This window comes from Plasmopara halstedii (genome assembly GCF_900000015.1).
Source record: "Plasmopara halstedii genome assembly, contig: Scaffold_444, whole genome shotgun sequence".
Taxonomy (NCBI): Eukaryota; Oomycota; class Peronosporomycetes; order Peronosporales; family Peronosporaceae; genus Plasmopara; species Plasmopara halstedii.
This window is the reverse complement of record NW_020187364.1, coordinates 878,497-878,778: the sequence shown is the minus strand read 5'-3', so window position 1 is coordinate 878,778 and position 282 is coordinate 878,497.

The window sequence follows — 282 nt, the reverse complement described above, 5'->3', positions numbered from 1 at the left end:
ATGTGCGTTGTGCCGGGAGGCTTAACACCCTACCTTCAAGCTGGTGACATTGGTATTTGCAAGGTTTTCAAGGACAATTTATCGGGTTTAATTGACCAATGGAAGCATTCAGCGGCCGTTGAATACACCCCACGCGGCAATACTCGCCCTCACTGTGTGCAGTTGGGAACTTACAGCGTGGCGAGAAACACCCACATCAGTGGTCTTGAACTCCATTGAAGCTGCACAATTTCACAAAAGCCCGTCACAGTGGTTCATTTGGAGCCATGATGTTTACGGGTT